Source organism: Panthera onca, chromosome B3, assembly GCF_046562875.1.
Source record: "Panthera onca isolate mPanOnc1 chromosome B3, mPanOnc1 haplotype 2, whole genome shotgun sequence".
Lineage (NCBI taxonomy): Eukaryota > Metazoa > Chordata > Mammalia > Carnivora > Felidae > Panthera > Panthera onca.
In genome coordinates, this window is record NC_138344.1 from 39753178 (window position 1) to 39779325 (window position 26148).

General features: G+C 40.2%; 1 long non-coding RNA gene and 2 other non-coding genes across 4 annotated transcripts in view; all 3 read right to left on the minus strand.

The window, feature by feature from the left end:
* Positions 1 to 16731, minus strand: part of LOC132668990 (uncharacterized) — a 37362-nt gene extending 20631 nt beyond the window's left edge. The window contains exons 1-2 of one of the 2 annotated variants that reach the window (XR_009605921.2): positions 16112 to 16731; positions 15120 to 15211 (exon numbers count right to left, since the gene is read on the minus strand). This is a non-coding gene — a long non-coding RNA (uncharacterized LOC132668990). The remainder of the gene's footprint in view (positions 1 to 15119; positions 15212 to 16111) is intronic. The other variant, XR_013556324.1, reaches the window with a different exon arrangement.
* A 212-nt stretch (positions 16732 to 16943) lies between these two features.
* LOC132670468 (U5 spliceosomal RNA) lies at positions 16944 to 17059 on the minus strand. Its single transcript, XR_009606706.1, has one exon. It is a non-coding gene; the product is annotated as a U5 spliceosomal RNA (small nuclear RNA).
* A 4475-nt stretch (positions 17060 to 21534) lies between these two features.
* Positions 21535 to 21651, minus strand: LOC132670467 (U5 spliceosomal RNA). The gene has a single exon (XR_009606705.1). It is a non-coding gene; the product is annotated as a U5 spliceosomal RNA (small nuclear RNA).
* Positions 21652 to 26148: the final 4497 nt, after the last annotated feature.

Consider the following 26148-nt stretch of genomic DNA (forward strand, 5'->3'; position numbering starts at 1 on the left):
CTGTTCTGTGCCAGCGAGACCTCACCCTTGACTGACCCCAAGACAATAATGGACCTGTACTACCCACCTGCGTGTACCAACCTTAGTCCCACATTTGCCTTACGTTAACCTGCAAGCATTTTCAACACTTTGGAGATGCTAGTCCACTGTCTTCCTGGTGTTGGCCTCACTGAAATAAATTCCTTTCTTGTTCCACTTCCACTCTTCTCTCTGCCTCTGTATTTTATCAGCAGTGAGTGGCTGAGCCTAGTCTGTTTGAATCCCCAGAGCCAAGTGCTCTTGCACCCTTGGGCCCCAGTTACATGTCCATGGCTGTGCCCCTCCCCATGGTCCTCCCCAACTTAGGCTGGTATTAGACTCACTCTGGGAGAGCACTCTATTCTCATGCTAATCAGAACTCTGGCTGGTGGTCAAATATGTTTTTGATTAATTACAAATGGAAATGAATAAATTTTTACTTGATAAATGCAGTGGGCAAAACTCTTTCAATATGTGGGGGTCATGAGAAAAAATATTAAATTATGTATTTGATCAAAGTCTTGAAAATGTTTGTAGAATGAGTGGATGAAGGATGACAGTGTAACAGGAGCCTTAGGAGAATGAACTTAAGTGCTTTTTGGTCTCTTCATCAAGAGGAAGTGTCAGAGAGGGGGAATGATGGTGGCAGAGTAGGAGGACCCTAGGCTTGCTTGTCCCATGAACACAGCTAGGTAACTATCAAATCATCCTCAATACCCCAGAAATCAACCTGAAGATTGACAAAACAAACTCCACAACTAAAGGGAGAGTAGAGACCACATCGGAGAAGGTAGGAAGAGTGGAGATGTGGTTTAGGGGAGAAACAGATCACAGGTGCTGTAGAGGGGAAGGACATGTGGTCGTGGAGAAGGGCTAGAGAAAAGAACACTCAGAGGAACACACAAGGAGAGCATTTCCCCATAGCCATTGGCTTAGAAAGCGAGAGGGGTTGAATTTTGTGAATTATTGCAACCAGTGAGGCTTAAATCCTGAAATCTGAAGTGTCAGTGGGTTGGGCTCGGCTGCAGTGCAGAGTTATCCAGGCTGCTCCTGGAAAGAAGGCAGACAAACAACCCATGGGCAGACAGTGAGGAAATAGCAATCTGAAGAGCACCTGGGGTACAAAGGAAGATTCTTTACCCTTCTTGGAGTGTGCCCCTGAGAGACACTGTTCAAAGAGATGGAGAACAAAGGAGCTGGCTAGTGCCATTCCCCCTCCCCCAGAATAAACACAGAGCCACCTGCATGAAAAAGTGCAGCATGGACACTGGCTACCTAACTTGCTTACACCAAGTCCCACCTCCCTGTGCTCTGGTAGGACCATCCTTCTCAGTGCCAGCACAGTGGGCCCCTTCCCTAGATCAGCACAAACCCCTATCTATACCATATCTCCCAACCAAAGAGTTCTGCAGGGCCTTAGTTCTGGTAGAGGTGGTGACAGGTCTCATTTTACAAGCAGACCAGAGCACACCTTGTTAAAGCCCACCACATTTAGGCCAGGGACCAAACACTGCCCATTGCAGGCAAGGAGAGCCTCTGCAGATGACTGGCCTGAGGATTAGAGCAGCCAAAACACTATAGCAGATTGAATGCAGCACCAGAGGTACTCCCTGAAGTGCCAGGCTCTGGACACTACATGATCTCTTCTTCATAAAGCCATTACTTTCAGGAGCAGTAGACATAACTGGCTTTTCTAACAAACAGAAGAAGGCAGAGACTTAGACAAAATGCCAAGGCAGAGGAAATTATTCCGAATGAAAGAATAAGAGAAGGCCACGACCAGAGATCTAAGTGCAACAGATATAAGTAACAAGCCTGATGGAGAATTTAAAACAACAATCCTAAGGATATTCACTGGGCTTGAGAAAAGAATGGAAGACTTCAGTGAGACCCTTACCACAGAGACAAAAGAGTTCAAAAAGAATCAGAGATGAAGAGTATAATAAAAAAAGATTGGAAACAGGCTTGATGCAATGAACAGCAGGCTGGAAGAAGCAGAGGAATGAATTAGTGACAAGAGAAAATAACGGAAAATAATGAAGCTGAACAAAGGAGAGAAAGAAGAATTATGGGACATGAGAATAGACTTAGGGAACTCAGTGACTCCATCAAATGTAATAACATTCATATTATAGGAGTCCCAGAAGAACAGGAAACAGAAAATTTATCTGAAGAAATAATAGCTGAAACCTTCCCTAATGTGGGGAAGGAAACAGATACTCAGATCCAGGAGGCACAGAGAACTCCCCTCAAAATCAACAAAAACAGACCCACACCCAGACATATTATAATTAAACTGGCAAAATATAGTAATAATGAAAAAATCTTAAAAGCAACAAGGAAAATGAAGACAATTACTTATAAGGGAAAATCCCTAAGGCTATCAGCAGATTTTTCAGCAGAAATTCTCCAAGCCAGAAGAAACTGGCATGATATATTTAAAGTGCTAAGTGGGAAAAAATCTGCAGCTAAGAATACTCTATCCAACAAAGTTAAAATTCAAAATAAAAGAAGAAATAAAGAATTTCACAGAGAAGCAAAAAATTAAAGGAGTTCATGAGCATGAAGCCAGCCCTGCAAGAAATACTAAAGGGGACTCTGTGAATGGAAAAGGAAGACCAAAAGTGACAGTATGAAGATAGGAAACACAAAAGCAATAAAAATGAATGCTTCTATAAAAAAATCAGTCAAGGACCTCATAAAAAAAAAAAAAAAAAAAAAAAAAGATGGAGCATCTGAGTGCCTTAGTCGGTTAAGCATCCGACTCTTGATTTCAGCCCAGGTCATGATCCCAGAGTCATGGGATTGAACCCTGCATTGGGTTCCATGCTGAGTGTGCAGCCTGTTTAGGATTCTCTCTCTCTCTCTCTTTCTCTCTCTCTCTCTCTCTCTCTCTCTCGCCCTCTCCCTCTTGACCCTGCTCTTTCACGCTTTCAAAAAAAAAAAAAAAAGAGGATATAAAATATGACAACATATATGAAAAACATGGAGAGAACCAGAGTACAGAATGGGTTCAAGCTTAAACAGACATTAACTTAATACAGACCACTATATGCAGAAGATGTTATATACAAACCTAATGGTAAACAATAAAAAATTACAAATAGGGGCACCTGGGGTGCCTGGGTGGCTCAGTCGGTTGGGCATCCGACTTCGGGGCTCAGGTCATGATCTCGCGGTCCGTAAGTTCGAGCCCCGCATCGGGCTCTGGGCTGACAGCTCATGGCCTGGAGCCTGTTTCGGATTCTGTGTCTCCCTCTCTCTCTGACCCTCCCCTGCTCATGCTCTGTCCCTCTCTGTCTCAAAAATAAATAAATGTTAAAAAAAAAAAATTTACAAATAGGGGCGCCTGGGTGGCTCAGTTAAGCGTCTGACTTCAGCTCAGGTCATGATCTCACAGTTTGTGAGTTCAAGCCCCGCGTTGGACTGCATGCTGACAGCTCGGAGCCTGGAGCCTGCTTCAGATTCTGTGTCTCCCTCTCTCTCTGCCCCTCCCCCTCTCACACTCTGTCCCAAAAATAAACATTTAAAAAATTACAAATAAATATGCAAAGAATAAAGAGAAAGAAATCTAAATATATCACTAAAGGAAATAAACAAACCATGAGAGAAAGATAAGAAAGAATCAGAGAAAAATCTCCAGAAATAACCATGAAACAAGTAATAAAATGGCAATAAAACATATCTATCAATAATTACTTTGAATGGGAGCACTTGGATGGCTCAGTCAGCTAAGCATCTGACTCTTGACTTTGGCTCAGGTCATGATCTCATAGTTCATGGGATCAAGCCCCACAGTGGGCTCCACTCTGTCAGCCCAGCTGAGCCTACTTTGGATTCTCTCTCTCTCCCTCTCTCTGCCCATCCTCCACTTACACACATGCACACTCTCTCTCTCAAAATAAACAAAATTTAGTAACAAATAATTATTTTTAATGTAGATGGACTAAATGCTCCAATCAAAAGACATAGAGATTAAGACAATGGATTAAAAAAAAACAAAAACAAAAAACAAGACCCATCTATACGCTGACTACAAGAGATTCATTTTAGACCTAAAGACACCTGCAGGTTGAAAGTGAGGGGTGGAGAAGCATCTACCATACGAATGGATGTCAAAAGAAAGCCAGAGTAGCAATGCTTATATCGGACAAAATAGACTTTATTTTGTTTAATGTTTACTTATTTTGAGAGAGAGAGAGAGAGAGAGAGAGAGAGAGAGAACATGAGAGGGGAAAGAGGCAGAGAGAGAGGAAAGAGAGAATCCCAATCTGGGAAAGAGAGCCCCAGAAACGGGGCTCAATCTCATGAACTGTAAAATGATGATCCCAGCCAATATCAAGAGTCACATGCTTAACTGACTGAGCCACCCAGGTGCCCCTTACATCAGACAAAATAGACTTTACTTTCTATAATTTATTTATTTTTTATAACTTACATCCAAGTTAGTTAGCACATGGTACAACGTTTTCAGTAGATTCCTTAAGCCTTTTACCCATTTAGCCCATCCCTCCTCCCACAACCCCTCCAGTAACCCTCTTTTTGTTCTCTATATTTAAGAGTCTCTTATGTTTAAACTAAATAGACTTTAAAACAAAGACTGTAACAAAAGACATAGAAGGGTACTATATAATAATAAAGGGGACAATCTGACAAGAAGATATAATAACTGTACATATTTATGGACCCAACATCAGAGAACCCGAATACATAAAATAATAGCAAACATAAAGGAACTAATCGATAATAATACAATAATAGTAGAGGCTTTAACACACCACTTACATCAATAAACAGATCATCTAAACAGAAAATCAATAAGGAAACAAGGGCTCTGAATGACATACTGGAGCAGATGGATTTAACAGATATACTCAGAACATTCCATCCTAAAACAGAATACATATTCTTTTCAAGCGCACATGGAACATTCTTCAGAATAGATCACATATTAGGCCACAAAACAGGTCTCAAAAAATTCAAGAAAACCAAAGCCATACCATGCACCTTTTCTGACCACAATACTATGAAACTAGAAGTTAATCACAAGAAAAAAATCTGGAAAGACCACAAATACATAGAGGTTAAGTAATATGCTACTAAACAATGAATGAGTCAATCAGGAAATAAAAGAAGAAATAAAAAAGATACATGGAAACAAATGAAAATACAATGGTCCGAAACCTTTGGGATGCAACAAAAGTGGTTCTAAGAGGGAAGTACATATAATACAGGCCTACCTCAAGAAGCAAGAAAAATCTCAAATAAACAACCTAACCTTATGCCTAAAGGAACTGGGGGGGGGGGGGGGGGGAGCCTAAAGCCAGCAGAAGGAAGGAAATAATAAAGATTAGAGCAGAAGGGGTGTGTAGGTGGCTCAGTTGGTTAAGCATCTGACTCTTGATTTCGGCTCAAGTCATGATCTCACAGTTCATGAGTCTGAGCCTTGCAAAGGGCTCCATGCTAACAGTGCGGTGCCTGCTTGGGATACTCTCTCTCTCCCTCTCTCGCCCTCTCAAAAAGTAAATATTTTTTTTTAAAAATCTAAGAAAAAAATATTAGAGCAGAAATAAATGATATAGAAACTAGAAAAAACATTAGAACAGGGGAGGCTTGGCTGGCTCAGGTGGTAGAGCATGTGACTCTTGATCTTGGGGTCACAAGTTTGAACCCCATGTTGGGCACAGAAGTTACATTAAAAAAAATAATAAATAGGGGCGCCTGGGTGGCTCAGTCGGTTAGGCGGCCGACTTCGGCTCAGGTCATGATCTCACAGTCTGTGAGTTCGAGCCCCGCGTCGGGCTCTGTGCTGACAGCTCAGAGCCTGGAGCCTGTTTCAGATTCTGTGTCTCCCTCTCTCTGACCCTCCCCCATTCATGCTCTGTCTCTCTCTGTCTCAAAATAAATAAACATTAAAATAATAATAATAATAATAATAATAATAAATAGGGGTGCCTGGGTGGCTCAGTCAGTTGAGCATCCAACTTTGGCTCTGCTCATGATCTCACGGTTTGTGAGTTCAAGCCCTGAATCAGGCTCACTGTTGTCAGCTCAGAGCCTGCTTCAGATCCTCTATCTCCCTCTCTCTCTGCACCTTCCCCACGCACTCTCTCTCTCTCAAAAATAAACCTTTAAATAATAAATAAAAGAACAGATCAATGAAACCAGAAGCTGATTCTTTGAAAAAATTAATAAAATTGATAAACTTCATTCCAGATTTATCAAAAAGAGAAAGGACCCACATAGATAAAATCACAAATGAGAGAGGAGAAACAGCAACCAACATCACAGAAATACAAACAATTAAAAGAGATTATGAAAACTATATGTCAACAAATTGGACAACTTAGAGGAAATTGATAAATTCTTAAAAACATATAAATTACCAAAACTAAAACGGAAAAAAAAAATTTGAACAGACCAATAATGAGCAAAGAAATTGAATCAGTAATGAAAAACCCCCAGCAAAAGTCCAGAACTATGGAACACCTGGTTGGCTTAATTGGTAGAGTATGCAATTCTTGATCTTGGGTTGTAAGTTTGAGCTCCATGTTGGGTGTAGAGATTACTTAAAATATTTTAAATAAATAAATAACTAATAAAATAAAGAACAAATTTGAGTCACCTGGCTGGCTCAGTTGGAAGAACGTGTGACACTTGGTCTCGGGGTCAAGAGATTAAATAAATAAACTTAAAAAAAAAAAAAAAAGTCCAGGGGCCCCTGGGTGGCTCAGTCAATTGAGCATCCGACTTCAGCTCAGATTGTGATCTTGCAGTTTGTGAGTTTGAGCCCCCCATCAGGCTTGCTGCTGTCAGTGTGGAGCCTGCTTCAGATCCTCTGTCCTCCTCTCTCTTTGTCCCTCTCCCACTCATGCTGGCTCTCAAAAAAAAAAAAAAAAAAAAAAAAAAAAAAAAAAAATCCAGGACTAGTTGGCTTCACAGGCGAATTCTACCAAATATTTAACAAGTTAATACCTATTCTTCTCAAACTACTCCAAAAAATAGAAAAAGAAGGAAAATTTCCAAATTCATTTTATGAGGCCAGCATCACCCTGATACCAAAACCTGATAGAGACACCACAAAAAAAGAGAACCACAGGCCAAATCTCTGATGAACATAGATGCAAAAATCCTCAGCAAAATACTAGCAAACTGAACCCAACAATACATTAAAAAACTCATTCACCAAGGAGCGCATGGATGGCTTAATTGATTGGATGTCCAATTCTTGATTTTGGCTCCGGTCATGATCCCAGGGTCGTGGGATGGAGCCTTGCATTAGGCTTGGTGCTGAGCATGGAGCCTGCTTAAGATTCTCTCTCTCCCTCTGTCCTTCCCCTGCTCACAAGTGCACATGTGTTCTCTCTCTCAAAATAAATAAATAAACAAAACCTTAAAAAAATCACTCATCACAATCAAGGGGATATACTCTTGGGTTGCAAGGATAGTTCAATATTCACAAATCAATCAACATAATACATCACATCAATAACAGAAAGGATAAGAACAATGTCATTTCAATAGATGCAGAAAAAGCATTTAACAAAGTACAACATCCATTCATGGTAAAAACCCTCAACAAATTAGGTTTAGAGGGAACATCCCCCAATATAATAAAGCCATTTATAAAAAATTCACAGGTAATATCATCCTAAATGGGGAAAAACAGAGAGCTTTTCCTCTATAGTCAGGAAAAAGTGGTGTCCACTCTCACCACTTTTATTCCACATAGTACTGAAAGTCCTAGGCACAGCTCCCACAACAAAATGAAATAAAGTGCAAGATATTTGCAGATAACATGATACTCTATGTAGAAAACTTGAAGGTCTCCACCAAAAAACTGCTAGAACTGATAAACAAATGCAGTAAAGTTGTAGAATACAAAATCAATGTAGACTTTCTATACACCAATTTCTATATACCAATAATGAAGCAGAAAGAGAAATTAAGTAATCAATCCCATTTTATAACTGCACCAAAAATAAGATAGTTAGTCCTCCTTCCCAACATGGTATAGTCAGTTAACATCACCCAGCTGAACCTGCTACAGCTATAAATGCTCAAGAACAAGCTGGACCAAGGGGCACCTGGGTGGCTCAGTCAGTTAAGCATCCAACTCTTGATTTCAGCTCAGGTCATGATCTCATGGTTCGTGAGTTTGAGCTGTGAATCGGGCTCTGTTCTGACAGTGCAGAGCCTGCTTGGGATTCTCCCTCCCCTCTCTCTGCCCCTCTTCTGCTCACACACTCTCTCTCTCAAAAATAGAAAGAAAAGAAAAGAAAAGAAAAGAAAAGAAAAGAAAAGAAAAGAAAAGAAAAGAAAAGAAAAGAGAAGAGAAGAGAAGAGAAGAGAAAAGAAAAAAGAAAAGAACTGGACCAAGAACTAGAGTTCTTGCCCACGTCCATTGCCCAGCTCAAGGTGGGGCAGACCAAGTATGTGGAAGCTGCGGACTGTTTGAACATGCTGTAACAAGAACAATGAGGGGGAAGAATTACTCCTCCCACTGCTGAGTTCTATGTATGTCCTTGGGAGGTGACATGATGTGGAACATGTACTCATTGATGTGGGAAGAGGCTACTATGTAGAAAAGACAGCTGAGGATTTCAGGGACTCCTTCAAGAGGAAGATAGACTTCCTCACCAGCCAACTGGAGGAAATCTAGCCAGCTCTGCAGGGAAAGCATGCTGTCATGCTTCATGCCAGAAGATTCAGCAGCTCACTGCCAAAGCCTGAGAAGTTATTTCAGAAATGGGGCAGAGGGACCCTACTTCAGGAGCCTGAGACTTTGTGGGCATGGCTTCCTGGGGTCAGGGAAGAGAAGTGTCTTGTGTTTAATGCTAATAAATGTGCCAGCTGGAAAAAGGAAAAGGGGAAAAAAAAGTAATAATAATAAGATACATCGGAAAAAAACCTAACCAAAGAGGTGAAAGATCTGTACTCTGAAAACTATAAAACACTGATGAAAGAAATTGAAGACACAAAGAAATGGAGAGAGATATTCCATGTTTATGAATTGGAAGAATATTATTAAAATTTTTAAAACATTTTTTATTTATTTTTGAGAGACAGAGACAGCACCATGAGCAGGAAAGGGGTAGAGACAGAGGGAGACACAGAATCCTAAGCAGGCTCCAGGCTCTGAGCTGTCAGCACAGAGCCCGACACCGGGCTCGAACCCAAGAGCCATGAGATCATGACCTGAGCCAAAGTCAGACGCTCAACAGACTGAGCCACCATTATTAAATGTCTGTATCACCCACAGCAATCTACACATTTAATGCAATTCCTATCAAAATACCAACAGCATTTTTCACAAAACTGAATAAATTCTAAAATTTGTATGGAAACACAAAAGACCCCAAATAGCCAAAGAAAACTTGAAAAAGAAAAGCAAAGCTGAAAGCATCACAATTCCGGACTTCAAGTTATATCACAAAGCTGTAGTCATCAAAATAGTATGGTATTGGCATGCACACACACACACGCACGCACACACACACACACACACACACACCAGACACACAGATCAATAGAACAGAATAGAAAACCCAGAAATGAACCCACAATATTATGGTCAATTAATCTTCGACAAAACAGAAAAGAACATCCAATAGGAAAAAGACAGCCTCTTCAACACATGGTACTGAGAAAACTGGACAGCAACATGTAAAAGAATGAAACTGGGCCACTTTCTTACACCATATACAAAAACAAATTCCAAATGGATGAAAGATCTAAATATGATACCTGAAACCATAAAAGTCCTGGAAGAAAGCACAGGCAGTAATTTCTCTGACCTCAACCATAACAACTTTTTTCTAGATAGGTCTCCTGAGGCAAGGAAAACGAAAGCAAAAATAAACTCTTGGGGCTACATCAAAATAAAAAGCTGCACGGTGAGGGAAACAATCAACAAAACTAAAAGGCAACCTATGGAATGGGAGAAGATATTTGCCAATGACTTATCTGATAAAGGGTTAGTATCCAAAATATATAGAAAGAATTTATAAAATTCAACACCCAAAAAACAAATAATCCAATTAAAAAATGGGCAGAAGACACAAACAGACATTTCTTTAAGACATCCAGATGGCCAACAGACACATGCAAAAATGCTTAACATCACTCATTATCAGGGAAATGCAAATCAAAAGTACAATGAGATATCACCTCACACCTGTCAGAAGGGCTAAAATCAAGAACACAAAAAACAACAGGTGGTGACAAGGATGTGGAAAAAGGGGAACCCTTGTGCACTGTTGGCAGGAACGCAAACTGGTGCAGCCACTCTGAAAAACAGTATGGAGGTTCCTCAAAATGTTAAAAATAGAAATACCCTATGATCCAGCAATCGCACTACTAGTATTTACCCAAAGAATACAAAAATACTAATTCAAAGGGATACATGCACTCTGAGGTTTATAGCAGTATTATTTACAATAGCCAAATTATGGAAATAGACCAAGTGTCCATTGGACTGATGAATAAAGAAGATGTGATATATATACACAATGGAATATTATTCAGCCATAAAAAAGAATGAAATCTTGCCATTTGCAATGACATGGATGGAACTAGAGTATTATGCTAAGCAAAATAAGTCAAAGACAAATACTATAGGATTTCACTCAAATGTGGAATTTAAGGAACAAAACAAATAAGCAATAAACAAGAAAGAGGCAAACCAAGAAACAGACTCTTAACTATAGAGAATAAAGGGATGGATACCAGAGGGGAGGTGGGGGGGATGGGTTAAATAGGTGATGGGGATTAAGGAGTGCACTTGTCCTCATGAGCACAGAGTGATGTACGGAAGCGCTGAATCACTATATTGTACACCTGAAACTAATATGACTCTATGTTAACCAAGTGGAATTTAAATAAAAACTTTTTTTAAATGCCCAAATAAATATCTCATAATAAATGGCTGAATAAATATATTAGACAGAGAGAGAACGGATCAGAAAGTCCCCTGTTACCTCAGGAGGTAAAATACCCTTGAGGAAATGAAGAGGCTGCTCTATTGACAGGGAAGGGGCTCCCCTAGGCAAAAACCCAAATGTTCCAGAAAGGCGAACATTCGAATTTGTAATTCGAATTGCTATGTGTTCTGGAGACCCTCCTGGGGCTGGACGGTACAGGGGTCTTGTAGGGGGCCTTCTGAAAAAAGAGGCCATCAGTGCTTGCTGGTGTGAGATCCCAGGGAGTGCTGAGGGGAGTGCTTCTAGGCCTTGAGGTGACCCTCCTCCCAACATTGCTGAGCCTCTGTGTTACTGTCTAGTTTTGGAAGACTAGAGCAATGCTTTATTTTGCATATCACTTTTAAACATTTCCTTTTCGTATCCATCCTCTTGCCTGCTTCTCATGACATCCTGTGAGGCAGGCAGGGAGAAATCGCTGTTTTCTCACAGAGAAGACTGGCTCCTCTTGAAGCCACTTAATGGGAGATTATCTTCCTCCTATTGCTTCCTTCCACATTTCCTGGGACATACTATTTTCCTGGTGTTGGCCAGGGATACAAGGAAGGATAAGACTAGGGTGTTAGAAGCTTCTAGAAAAAGCAAAACAAGGATAACATCCAGTGGAACATGAGAAACTAGGTATAGTGACAAAGTTATCACTGTGATAGTCTAGGCCATTTTCTTTTCCAAATTGAATTTTTTTTTTTAAGTTTATTTGTTTTGAGAGAGAGTGCATGTGGGCACACATGCATGCCCATGAGGGGCGGGGAGGTCAGAGGAGAGAGAGAATCCCAAGCAGGCTCCACACTGTCAGGGCAGAGTCTGACACAGGGCTTGATCCCACAAACTGTGAGATCATGACCTGAGCTGAAATCAAGAGTTGGACACTCAACCAACTGAGCCACCCAAGCTCCCCCTAAATGAATTTTTAAAATTTTTTTTCAATGTTTTTTATTTATTTTTGGGACAGAGAGAGACAGAGCATGAACGGGGGAGGGGCAGAGAGAGAGGGAGACACAGAATCGGAAACAGGCTCCAGGCTCTGAGCCATCAGCCCAGAGCCTGACGCGGGGCTCGAACTCAGGGACCGCGAGATCGTGACCTGGCTGAAGTCGGACGCTTAACCGACTGCGCCACCCAGGCACCCCTCCCCCTAAATGAATTTTTAAATCAGCTTGTTGAACAACATAAAAATTCCTCTTGAAACAATAGAAAAACTACCAAAAAAGTACACAAGAGTATACTGAAGATATAACCAGAAATTAGTGGGCAGTGGGGCAGTGGGGGGGGGGGGGGGGTTGCACACTAGAGAGGATCATCGAACTCCAAATTTGGTTCTTTGGAAAAAAGCTAATAAAATTGACAACTTCTGACAGATGTACAAGGTCAAAAAAAGAGAAGGCAGAAATAAATAATATTGGGGATGAAAAAAGGACATTGCAGACAGAGCAGAGTCAAATGACAGAGAATAGTATCAACAACTGCATGCCAATAAATTTTAAAACTGTAGAAAATGTACATATTATATACATAAAACCTAGATATAACTTAGATATATGTATATAACTTGCATATCCATATCTATAAAACTTTAAAAACCTGACTCAAGAAGAAATAGAAAACCTGAATGTCATATAACAAAAAAGACAAGAATTACTGGCAAAACATCATGCCTCAATGGCTTTGCTGGCAAACATCAAGGAACATCTAGATCATTCCAAGGTGATATAGACTCTTCCAGAGGTTAAGGTGGAGGGGGGTGAGGGAGGAAAGAATACTTTCCAGCTCATCTTATAAATTTCTATATCCTTGATAATAAAACAAGGGCAGAATAATTAAGTAATATTTTTACTGGCCAATCCCATTAGAGAATTTAAATATAAAAGTCTAATCACAATATCAGCAAACTGAGTCCAACAATGTTTAAAAATACAGTGTGATTAGTTGGGTTTTGTGGATTGGGTGTTTGTGTCCCCCACCCCCAAATGAATTTGTTGAAACCCAATCCCAGTGTGATGGTATGGGAGGTAAGGCCTCTGGGAGGTAATTAGGTCATGGGGGTGGAGCCTTCATAAATGGGATCAGTGCCCTTATAAGAAGACAGAGAACTAGCTAGCTCTTTTTTCACTGTGTGAAGAAGATACAAAAAGCCAACTGTCTGCAACCTGGGGGAAGGGGAAGGGCAGCAGCTATCATTTGGCACCCTGATCTCAGACTTCCAGTCCCTTAGAACTGTGAGAAATAAATTTCTGTTGTTTGAGCCACCCAGTTTATGGTATTTTGTCATAGCAGCCCAAGCTAAGACAGATTTATTCTAGAGATGCAAGATTGGCTTAACATTTGGAAATAACTCAATGCCATTCACCACATTAAAAATCTCAAAGAAAAATCAGAGGCACCTGAGTGGCTCAGTTGGTTGACCATCTGACTCTTGATTTTGGCTCAGTTCAGGATCCCAGAGTTGTGGGATCCAGCCCCAAGCCGGGCTCTGCACTGACGGTGGAGCCTGCTTAGGATTCTCTCTCTCTCCCCCTTTGTCCCTCTCCCCCAAGCTCACTTGCTTGCTTGCGCGCGCGCTCTCTCTCTCTCTCTCTCTCTCTCTCACAAAAAAAAGTTTCACTATCATTTCTGGAGCACCTGGGTGTCTCAGTTGATTGAGCATCCAACTTTGGCTCAGGTCATGATTTCACGGTTTTGAGTTCAAGCCCCATATTGGGCTTGCTGCTATCAGCCTGTCAGTGCAGAGCCAACATCAGATCCTCTGTCCCCATCTCTCTACCCCTCCCCTGCTTTTGCTCTAAAAAAAAAAAAAAAAAAAAAAGGCATAAATATATATGTATCTATATACACACATATATATGTGTATATGTGTGTGTCTATATGTATTTTTTAAAGTTCCACTATCACTTCTACTTAACATTATACAATAAACATTGTATATGCTGGCTGCTCAATAAGAAAATATATATCTAGGGGTTCCTGGGTGGCTCAGTCGGTTAGTGCGTCTGACTTCAGCTCAGGTCATGAACTCATGGCTCGTGGGTTCGAGCCCCGCATCAGTCTCTGTGCTGACAGCTCAGAGCCTGGAGCCTGCTTCGGATTCTGTATCTCCCTCCCTCTCTGCCCTTCCCCAGCTCACACACACGCGCTCTCTCTCTCAAAAATAAACATTTAAAACATTTTTTAAAAAGAAAATATATATCTAAATAGTAGAAAGGAAGAAATGAACTCAGATAATATATCTTGTAAATAGAAAACTCAAAATAATCTACACACAACTTATTAGAGTTAATGCAAGAGTCAAGCAAGATTGCCAGATATAAAATCCTATACAAGAGTCAACTACATTTTTTTTTAGACTCCACCCACATATGGGGCTTTCACTCAGGACCCAGAAATCAAGAATTGCACGCTCTACCTACCAACTGAGCCAGCCAGGTGCCCCAAGAGTCGACTACATTCATGTACAAGAGCAATGTACAATTAAGAAATGCAACTTTAAAAATTAACAAAGGGTAGGGGGAAAAAGGAAAAAATAAAGGGTGCAAAATCTTTAGTAGACATTTTTAACATTTTTTATTGAAAGATAATAAAAAAAACTTAAACATATGGAGAGAGAAATCATGACCATGTAGAAGATGAAGATTCGATTCTCCCTAATTAATTTACAGATTTAATTCAGATCCAACAGAAATTTTCATAGAAATCAACAAGGCAATTTTAAACATTGAAAAAAATATTATTAAGAGAGAGGGGGTGTGAGAAGTGGAGAGGGGCAGAGGGGAGAGGGAGAGAGGGGGAGAGAGAGACAGAATCCGAAGCTGTCTCCACACTCAGTGAGAGCCTGACAAAAGACTTGATCCCACAACCCTAGTATCATGACCTGAGCCGAAATCAAGAGTTGGACACTCAACTGACTCACTCAGGCCCCTTAAACATTTTTGAAAGATCAAAGGATAGCCAAGTTACTCCTGTATGATATTAGCTCAAGGAAAGACAAATTACACCCATGGAACAGAATAGAGAGCCTACAATGTTTATGGCATTGACTATGGTGATGGTTTCATGGATGTATACTTACCTCCAAACTCATCAAATTGTATACGTTAAATACACACAGCTTTTCCTATGCAATCATACCTCAATCGACTGGTTTAGGAAAAAGACAGAGCCCAGAAACATTCCCATGCATATAAGGAGAGCCGATGTATGTCAAAGTTGTCAAAGAAGATCTAGTGGGGAAAGGAGACATCAATCAATACATAGTGCAGGACAACTGTCAGTGGGGAGGGGGTGAGGGATAAAAATTGATCCATACTTCACACTATGCACAAAAATTCAGTTCCAGATTAATCAAGGACTTAAATATGAAAGACATAACTTGAAAAGATAGTTTCCTAAATAGCTTGAGGTAGTAAATTATTAAACAAAACACTTTTGAAAAGCACAAATCAGAATGAAGAAAAAAATCAATCTGACATTAAAATTAAGAACAGTTCACCAAGACACAAAAGAAGAGTGGAAAGGGAAGCTATTACCTGAAAGAAGTTAACCAACAAAGAATTACTATTTAGACTCTACAGTCTAAAGGTGGTGTTAAAACTTCCAAAATAAGACAAAGATTCACAATCTAAGGAGGAAAAATGGGCAAAAGGCATGTATAGACATTTCAATGAAGATAAACCACGATGACAAAAAAAAATTTTTTTTTCTTTGAAAAGATATTCAACTTTAGTAGTACCTAGAGAAATGTACATTAAAACCACTGTCAGGGGCACCTGACTCAGTAGGGTGAGCGACCGAATGACGATTTCAGCTCAGGTCATGATCCCAGGATCATGAGATCAAGCCCCATCTTAGGACTCTGAATGAGCACGTACCCTGTTTGGGATTCTCTCTCTCCCTCTGCCGCTCTCCCCTGCTCTCTCAGGCTCGCTCTCTCTCAAAACACAAAACAAAAGAACCCAAAAAGCCAAAAAACCACGGTCAGGTATTAGTTCCACTAGATGGGCAAAAATTAAAGTCAGCATACCAAAGACCAGTAAAGATGAGAAGCTATGCGAAATACACAAATGCCATTGGCAGAAATGTAAATGGGTACCTTCACTTGGGGAACAAATTATTACACTTACCTGCCCTGACCCAGTGGTTCCATTCCACACATTAAGAAAAGAAAGTCTTACACATGGTCCCTGTGAGTAACATCATTTTAACAACCCAGATCTAAGGAAAGAAACCAAACCTCCGTGAAGAGAGAATGGATCCATAAATTAGTCCATACAGTGTAATACTATAAAGAGCTGTGTTGCCCAATACCATTAGTTCCACATGCTGGTTGAGCACTTCATTGCAAAGCAGCTAGTACTAATTGAAAATTGCAAAGGGCAACGGGCGCCTGCACGGCTCAATTAGTTAGGCGTCTGACTCTTAGTTCTGAGCTCAGGTCACGATCTTACCATTGGTGGGATAAAGCCCTGCACCTGGGCGGCCATTGAGCCTGCTTGAAATTCTGTTCCCTCCTCTACTCGCTCATACTTTTCTCGCTCTCAAAGTAAATTACGTATAAACTGAAGAAGCTACACAACATAAAGATGATGTAAAATTTCTAAAGTGCTATATTGGCTTCACATTGAAATAAGAGCTTAGATTTAATAGGTCAAATATAAACCCGATAATCCTCACATGCCTTTCTTTTTTAATTACGTACCCCAACTTCTCTCTCCGCCCGAAAAAACTACCCACATAAAGGACAAGCGCTTAAAAATAAAAAAAAAAAAAAGCCTCAAAACCCAAAGGGGCTGTCTCTAGAAGCTGAAAAGAACATGAAACAAACACGAAATTACAGGAATTAGGCGCAATGAAACACGCCAACGGCAGTTCAGACGGGTTGAACGAAACTCTTACCTATCTTGAAGCTGGTGGAAAACCACAAGTAAAAAAATTCTACTTTTTTAGACGATATATAGCCTTGCTAGTGCAAGGCCTCAAAAAATTGTTTTAAGACTCAGAATTGTTCCTCTCCACGGAAATCTTTAGTAAAAGGCGAAAGATTTATACGATCTGAAGAGAAACCAGAGTATACAACCACTTCTCGTAACCCGCAACTCGGGTAAAATGATCTCCTGGAACACTGATGGTGACTAACTAACGACAAGAGTCAATGCTCTAGTAAAATTTTCTATAATAATATGTATGCATGGGTCTATTTTTAAGATATGCAAGTGGGAGAATTTTTTAATTTTGTTGCTTTAAACTTATATCGGGTGCAGTGCACTGTGGGTATGCAAATCATTGGGTCACTGCTCTTTTGGTTCAGAAAATAGGTTAGTATTCACACGGTACCTCGGCGTCACCCTTAGGGGGCGAGCGGAGTACTGGCTGAGTGGGATCCAAACTCCGTCTTGATTAAGAGACTCGGGTTTCTGTTATTTGTACACCTGAATTTTATTTTTGTTGAATGAAGACTTTGCCATTAAATGGAAAGAGAGAAAATTAGAGAATAAGTAATTGACCCAAAATTCAGGGCGGTGGTTCCTCCATGGGGAGTGAGGGGTAAGGCTGGGAAGGGCATACAAGAGTTCTAAAAGTGACTTTTTTCTTAAGCTGTGTAAGCACCTGGTGTTTTGTTTGTCCTTGTTTTAATCGTGCACCTCCAGGGTATGTACTTTTTTTTTTTTTTTTTTTTTTTTTTTTTTTTTTTTTTTTGCGAGAGGGAGGGAGAGAGAGAGAGAGATAGAGAGAGAGCGCCCAAATGAACTAGAGGGAGAGAGAGAATCCCAAAGCTGGGCTCAAGCATATCCCACGTGGGGCTCAACTCAGGAACCAGGAGACTATGATTGGAGCCAAAGTCAGATGCTTAACGACTGAGCCACCCAGGCGCTCCCAGGTGCACACTCTTGAACAGTGTGCATTTTTGCCGTTTGAGAAAAATTCCTGGCAGTGTCCTGTTTAAAATTGGAGCCTAATGTGCTCAGTTTCAGGTTTCCTGCCCCACCTGATACTACTTTGGGAGATGAAATCTTGTATTCTCGTTTCGGATCCCATGTCTCCTTATTCTCCTTAAGAGAATAAGTCTCTTATTCTCCTTTTTCTTTTTTCTTTTTTTAAAAGTAATCTCTATAGGCAATGTGGGGCTTGAACTCATGACTGAGAGATCAAGAGGCAGAACTGGGCCAGTCAGGCACCCCACCCTTATACTATGCTTTTAAAATGGACTGTTCTATTGTTGGGATGAGCACTGGGTGTTGTATGGAACCCAGTTTGACAATAAATTATATTTAAAAAAAGAAAGGGAGCTTAAAATACACACACACAAAAATGTGCTGTTCTCAGTTGTTGGATACAACCTGCGTACAAGGGTCCTCTCTAGCATTTGCGGTAACTGAACAACCTTGAGAAAGGAAATTGCACCTTTTTATTTTTTCTACCTGCTTATATAAACATTTTCCATCCCAACTTTGACCCCTTCTTTAAATTGGCACTTCCCCCCCACTTTGTCGGTTCTTTTGCTAACAAGTCAATCATATTGGACATATATTTGATTTAAATTTGTCTAATACATTTTAAAAACAGCTTTATTGGATATAATTCACTTGACGTACAATTCATCCATTTAAAGTGTATAATTGAATGGACTTTAGTATGCAATCATGACCACCATCTTATTTTTAGTATTTTTTTTATTTTTTATTAAAAAAATTTTTTAATGTTTATTTAGTTTTGAGAGAGAGACACACACATAGAGTGTGAGCAGGGGAGGGGCAGAGAGAGTGGGAGATACAGAATCTGAAGCAAGCTCCAGGTTCTGAGCTGTCAGCACAGAGCGCAAAGTGGGGCTCAAACTCCTGTACGGCGAGACCATGACCTGAGCCCAAGTTGGGAGCTTAACCGACTGAGCCAACCAGGCGCCCCTATACTATCTAATTTTAGAACATTTTTGTCACCTCAAAGAGAAACTCTACCCATTGGCAGTTATTTGCCCCCCTCCCCACCTCGTTCCCCAGCTTCTGGGAACGACTAATCTACTTTCTATCTCTAAAGTGCCTATTCTGGATATTTCATATAAATGGAAGCATACAAACTGTGGCCTCTTGTGACTGGCTTCTTTCATTTAGAGGGATGTTTGTGAGGTTCCTCTAAGCATACATTTGTTTTGATACTTTTTTGCAAGCTTGCAATATTTTACAATGTAATGGGAAGCTAGAGATCCACGGACAAGTAAAGTTCACCCTATGTAATAGCTACCCTCACAGGCCTTGGCTAGGGGCTAAGGCACTAATGGAACAGGAAAGGAGCAATTCTGAATATCAGAGCGCTTACCTGCTCCTAAGTTTGAGGGAACCTTCATCTTCTGGACCTTACCCTGCTTCATTCTGGAAGGGTTCTGGGCAGCTTTCACCAGTTAGCCACAAAGTTCATTTTGCCTTTAGCATTCCAGGCTCCATAGGGAGTCACGGAGTTTCCAGGGGACTTCTGATTCCAAAGTGTGAACCCATCTCTGATTGCAAATGTGGAGCTTGAGGGACTGGAACAATGTCATTGTTTATGATGTGGCTGGCAGTTCCATTCCTGGCCGTAATTTATACTGATATTTAATACAAGATATAACCTGAAAAAAAAATACAAAACATAAAAACCATTAGTTGAATTGCGGGGGTGAATGAAAAGAAATTGTTTATTGTCTTTTAATGTTTATTTTGAGAGAGACAGACAGACAGATCATGAGTAGGGGAGGGGCATAGAGAGAGGGAGTCACAGAACCCAAAGCAGGCTCCAGGCTCTGAGCTGTCAGCACTGAGCCCAACATGGGGCTCGAACTCCCAAACCGTGAGATCATAACCTGAGCCGAAGTCAGACACTTAACCAGCTGAGCCACACAACACCCTTTTTTTTTTTTTTTTTTTTTTTTTTTTTTTTTTTTAAGAGCGAGAGCTCAAGTGAGGGAGGGGCAGAGAGAATGGGAGGGACAGAATCCCAATCCTTAGGTCAGTGCACTCCACTGGGGCTCCATCTCATCCTGGTGAGATCATGACCTGAGCCGAAATCAATAGACGCTTAACAGGACTGAGCCACCCAGGTGCCCTAATTGTAATTTTTCAATTGAAATTTTGATTTGTTCTTGCCTTCTTTCTGACTCTAAAGGGAAAGTTTACAACACTAGGTTACACGTGATGTAACATTAGGTTGATATTCTTCATTAGATTGGGCAGATTCCCTTCAATTTCTACTATGTTAAGATTAATATTTATGTTTATATGAATATATGTATAATGAATGAGTATTCAAGTTTATAAAATACTTTTTCTGCATTCATGAGATTTTTATTAAACGGTTTTCTCTGATCTCTGCCAGTGGAGATCTGCGTTAAGAGACTGTTAATTCAGGGACACCTGAGTGGCTCAGTCAGTTAAGTGTTTTTGGCTCAGATCATGAGCTTGGGGCCTCCTTGGGATTCTCTCTCTCCCTCTCTCTCTGCCCCCCCCCCACCCCCCACATGAACTCTCTCTCAAATAAACTTTAAAATTAAAAAGAGATTGTTAAATCATCCTTACCTGTTCGTTATTTTATTTTATTTTTTAAGTTTATTTTGAGAGAAAACAGATAGTATGAGCAGGGACACAGAAGGAGAGAGAGAGAGAATCCCAGGCAGGCTCTGCACTGTCAACAACAGAACCTGACCTGGGGGTCAAAGTCACGAAATGCTGAGATAGTGATCTGAGCCAAAACCGAGAGACACTTAACCCACTGAGCCGCCCCCTTACCGCACCCCTCTACCTGTTCTTATTGATTTTTGGTTCATATTTGTTGTGGCCGGATCCCAGGGGCCACCGCTACAAGTGGCAAGTGTGAGCATAGGAGCAACACCTCACGCTTACCGATCTTGCAGTGGAGAGAGACTCTCCTGCGGAGGTGGACAAAGCCTCTAGAGTCTCAGCTCTCGTCCCCAAATTTACCTACTTTCTAGGACTCCTTGCTCATTCTGCTGCAGCCTCTCTACCGGCCACAAAGGGGCGCTGCTTCTTTTTAGTGCTCAGTTCCTGCCACAAGGCCCAGCTGCTAAAAGTCAGGGAGCCCAAACTTTTACGGTTCCTAAAAGAATTTTGGAAATATTTATTCCTCGTGCACATTATAAAGATCACATGTATAGCTTTCGTGAAGTAACTTACAACAGCATACAGTTAAATAGGTGCGAAGAACAGATACTTTGTGTATTGTAAGTAGTGATGCTCTAAACTGTTAGGTGACTGTAAAACGCAAACAGTGTAAGGTAAATGCCCAAGAGATTTAATACTTACTCTCTCTCCTCAGACCTGCTTTTCCCCCTTTCATTTCACCAAGAATTAAGTACAAACATTTCTTGTAATTGGAAACACTTGCACAATAGCTGAAACTCAAAACACCCCACCAATTGTTAATGATTCCCCTACAACTAGTAGCCTTTAAACGTTATAGATACGCTCTAAACTTAACAATAACAGCTAAACAATGTTTCTAAATAACCAAAAAAACAAATGCACAACGGGTTTAGAAAATCTTTCCTTTAAGCCACATTGGTAGTCCTGTAAATTACAGGACTTCGAAAAATTAGTTTAAAACTCAGAATTGTTCCTCTCCACGGAAATCTTTAGTAAAAGGCGAAAGATTTATACGATCTGAAGAGAAACCAGAGCATATAACACCGGTTTCCTAACTCATTTCCCAAGTAAATGTAACCCCTAGTACGCAAAGGGTGGCTACTTATCACAAGCGTTACTCACTGCAAAAATTTATTCAAGGAATTCTGAAAATAATAGGCTCACACTTAGAAAAGTTGGATAATGAATAAGTTTATTTTACTTGTAAACAATTATACTGTTTGCGGTGTATTATGGGTATGCAAATGAACCTGTGTAATCGCCCTTTAGACTCCGGAAATTTAAGTATTTAAATCGGTGCTCTGGGGCCACTTTTAAGGGGCAAAGCGGAGACTTAGCTGCCTGACGTCTCAATTTCGTCCTGGTCAACTGGAGACATTCTGATTTTGTCTATTCCTAAATTGGAGCTTTGCGTATGATTTCTTTCAAATAAAAGAATTTTCTGATAGCTGCGGAGAGGGGGCAAGCCTTGAGGACAGCAAAGTAATGGTTAATGCAAAATTCAGGGTAGTGTTCACCTGCTGTCGGAAGCGAGGGCTGTGACTGGGGAAAGGCCTATAGAGGGTTTCAAAGGTGTCAGCAATATCCTTTTTCTTAAACTGGGAAGGAAGCATCAAAGTCTCATTTCATTATTTGGTTATGTTCATATATCATGTAACATCATGTGTCATAGTCATGAACGTTATAAATCTTCCCCTTCAGTGAGACCTACTTTTATGTCTTTCAATATAGTCTTACAATTTTACTATAGAGATTTTGTTAGATTTGCTTTACTCTTTTTTTTTTTTTTTAAGTTTATTTATTTGTGTTGAGAGAGAGAGGAAAAGCAAAAGTGGTGGAGGGGCGGAGAGAGAGAATCCTAAGCGCAGAGCCTTCAGAGCCCACTTGGGGCTTGAACTCAGGAACCTGGAGATCATGACCTGAGCCGAGATTGAGAGACCGAGGCTTAACGACTGAGCCACCCAGGTGCTCCAAGATTTACTTTACTCCTAATATCTTGTACTTTTTGTGATTAGTATAGATTTTTTAAGTTGCATTTTTTTTAATGTTTATTTATTTTTGAGACAGTGAAAGAGTGCATGAGCGGGGGGGGGGGGGGGGGGGGGGGGGGGGGGGGGGTGGCGGGCAGAAGATCTGAAGCAGGCTCCACCTGGACAGCAGAGAGCTTGATGCAGGGCTCAAACTCCCGAACCTGTGAGACCATGACTTGAGCTGAAGTTGGTTGCTTACTGACTGAGCCACCCAGGCGCCCCTTAAATCGGAATTTATAATTGTTTATTGTTGGTATATAGTAACGCAATTGACTTTTTTTTTTTTCCAACGGGATAGAAGTTTATTGAATACTCCACAAAGGATGGGTGGACAGGACCGCAGAGAAGAGGCCGCGTGCCACAACTGACTTTTACTTATTGCTCTTGCATTCGGTGATCTTAAACTCTTGTTCTAATGATCGTAGATTCTAGTGGATGTTGTATGTAGACAAGTATATCATCTGAAAGTGACAACTTTGTTTTTCCCTCATAAATCTATACATTTTATTATTTCTTGTTCTTGTTTTATTTAATTGGGAACTCTAATAGAGGAGGCACTGAACCGAAGCAATGATAGTGGGTGTCTTTTTCCCACTCTGGTCATAGCTTTCATTGGACCACTATTAAATGCGAACTTTGATGTTAGACAGGTGGGGCTTCATGGGCAAGCAGTCTATACACTTGCTCTTTGCTCATAAAGCCCAGCTCTACAGTTGCCTTCATGAAAGTCTTAGTAATTTTGAACAGGGCCTGTATTTTCATTTTGTACTGGGCCTCAAAAGGTTTCTGGTAGAAACTCTTCTAATTAAGCTAGTTCCATTCTATTCCTAGTTTGCTGTGATTTTTTTTTTTCTTGTAGTATAGGTTAGTACTGAGATAATCATAACTTTTCTCTTTTAATCTATTAATGTGCAAAATTACATTCACAGATTTTCTATGATAAATCATCCCTGCAGTCATAACCTAAACTCTATTTGACACTCATGTATTTTTAAATAGACTTTATTGTTTAGAAAAAAATTAAATTTACAGAAAAGATGGGAAGATACTGCAGAAAGTTCTGCATATCCCACACCCATTTGCCCCATCACTAATATGTTATTATTAGTATGGTCCACTTGTTACAATTAATGATCCTGCATTATATGTCGTTGTCATGTCTTCTTAGGTTCCTCTGGGCTTTAAGTTTCTTGGACTTTCCTTGTTTTGATTACCTTGATAGTTTTGAGGCATACAGGTAAGATATTTTGTAGAATGTCCCTCTACTGGGACTGGTCTGATGGTTTTCTCACAATTTGACTGGGGTAATGTGTTTTTGAGAGGAAGACTACATAGATATGTTGCCATTTTCACCACCTCATTTCAAGGGTACATATATCAACATGACTTATCACTATTGATATGGTGATATTAATCACCTCCAGAGAGAAGAGGAAGCTGGAGGTTGAATCAATCACCAATGGCCAATGATTTAATTAATCCTGCCTAAGTAAAGAAGCCTTCATAAAAATTAAAAAAGGATGAGGTTCAGAGAGCTTTAGGTTGGTGAAAACATGGAGATACAGGGAAAGCAGTGTACCCAGAGAGAATACAGAAGCTTTGCATCCCTTCCCATATACCTTGACCTATGTATCTCTTCCATCTGACAGTTACTGGGTCATACCCTTTTATAATAAACAATGATGTAGTAAGTAAACTGTTTTCCTGAATTCTGTGAGTCACTCTAGCAAATGAATTAAATCTGAGGAGGCGGGGTCATGAGAATCTCCAATTTGTAGCTGGTCTGTCAGAGGCACAGATGACAACCTGGATTTGCCATTGCAACAAAGAATTATGAGACAAGCAAAGAAAAAGGGAAAGTATGACCCATATACTGGGGAAAAAAGCAGTCAACAAAAAACTGCCTATGAAAGCAACCAGATGTTGAGTTTAACAGACAAAGCCTTGAAAGTAGCTATTATAAATACGTTTAAGGAAGTAGAGGAAGATATGAGGACAATGTCACATCAAATAGAGAATACCAATAAAGGGATGAAAATTATTTCAAAACAAACAAATGGAGGGGTACCTGGGTGGCTCATCAGTTGAGCATCTGATCTTGATTTTGGCTAAGGTCATGATCCCAGGGTCATGGGATGGAGCCCCATGTTGGGCTGCATGCTGAGTGTGGAGCCTGCTTGAGATTCTCTCTCTCTCTTTCCCCCTCTGCCCCTCTCCCCTACTTGCACGCTCTCTCTCTCTCTCTCTTTAAAATGAAAAATAAATTTAACTTAATTTTAAAATTAAAAATAAATTAAAAATTAAAAATTTTTAAATTAAAAATTAAAATTAAAAAAAATAAAATTAATAAAAACAAATGGAAATGCTAGAGTTGAAAAGTATAGAAATTGGAATAAAAAATTCACCACAGGGATTAACAGTAGATGTTAACTACAGAAGAAACTACAGAAGAACTACAGAAGAAAGAGCTAGCAAACCTGAAAATAGATCAATAGAGATTATGTAATCCAAAGAACATAGAAGAAAACAATGAAGAACAATTACAGAGCCTCAGAGAAATGGGGGACACCATTAAACACATCAATGTATATGTGATGGGAATACCAGAAGGAGAGAAGAGAGAAAGGAGCAGAAAAAATATTTCAAGAAATGATAGCTGAAAACTTCCCAAATAATAGAAAAACAATCATTTACATATACAGGAAGCCCAATGAATCCCGTGTAGGATGCATTCAAAGAGATCCACCAATAGACATATCATGGTAAAAATACCAAAAGCCAGGGCTCCTGGGTGGCTCAGTTGCTTAAGCATCTGACTCTTGATTTTTGCTCAGGTCACAATCTTGCAGTTTGTGAGCTCAAGCCCTGAGCTGGACTCTGTGCTGACAGCATGGAGCCTGCTTGGGATTCTCTCTCCCTCTCCCTAGAGTCTCAGTCTGTCTCTCAATCTCTCTCTCTCTCTCAAAATAAATAAATAAATAAACATTTAAAAAAAGATTTAAAAAAATGCCAAAAGCCAAAGACAAGGAAGAAATCTTGAAAGCAGCAAGAGAAAAATAAATCCTCACTTACAACAGAACCCAAATAAAATTAACAGCTGACTTCTCATCAGCAGCAATAGAGGCCAGAAGGCAGTAGGATGACATGTTCAAAGTGCTCAAAGAAAAAAGCTGCCAACCAGAATCCTATATCCAACGAAACTATCTTTTAAAAATGAAGGCAGGGGCACCTGGGTGGCTCAGTCAGTTAAGTAGCCAACCTCAGCTCAGGTCATGATCTTATAGTCCATGAGTTCGAGCCCCATTTTGGGTTCTGTGCTGACAGCTCAGAGCCCGGGGCCTGCTTCAGATTCTGTGTCTCCCTCAACTAACCTTTGACGCTCCCCTCCTCATGCTCTGTCTCTCTCTCAAAAAAAGAAAAATTAATTAATAAATAAACTTTAAAAACGAAGGCAAATTTGCAGATAAACAAAAACTGAGAGAATTTGTTGCTAGCAAACCTGCC